The sequence below is a fragment of the Penaeus monodon genome, chromosome 23, assembly GCF_015228065.2.
Source record: "Penaeus monodon isolate SGIC_2016 chromosome 23, NSTDA_Pmon_1, whole genome shotgun sequence".
NCBI lineage: Eukaryota > Metazoa > Arthropoda > Malacostraca > Decapoda > Penaeidae > Penaeus > Penaeus monodon.
The window spans coordinates 29,714,244-29,714,573 of record NC_051408.1 but is presented as its reverse complement, the minus strand read 5'-3'; positions in this window follow the sequence as shown (position 1 = coordinate 29,714,573).

Sequence of the window (330 nt, the reverse complement as noted above, 5' to 3'; positions counted from 1 at the left end):
ACAGCACAGGGGAGGAGGGCACAGGAAGACACCCCCCGTCATCTTTCCCCCCATCCCCATCCCACTCCCCCCCCCGGTCAAAAAAGGAAAAGAAAATCACCCTCGTTATTAGATATTCAAGAAATATAATAACAATATCCTTTCCTGTTCTTTAATTAGCACGAAACCGACACTTGGAGATAATTAGGACACGTCAGGATCGTTTACCATTATACATACATTAGAAGGGCCTTGTTCTCCGAAGCGCTAGTTATCGCCTGTTTTTCTGCACGAATTTCTACACCTTTTCCTTTTGTCTCGTTTTTTCCTTTTTCCCTTCTCTCTCTCAAA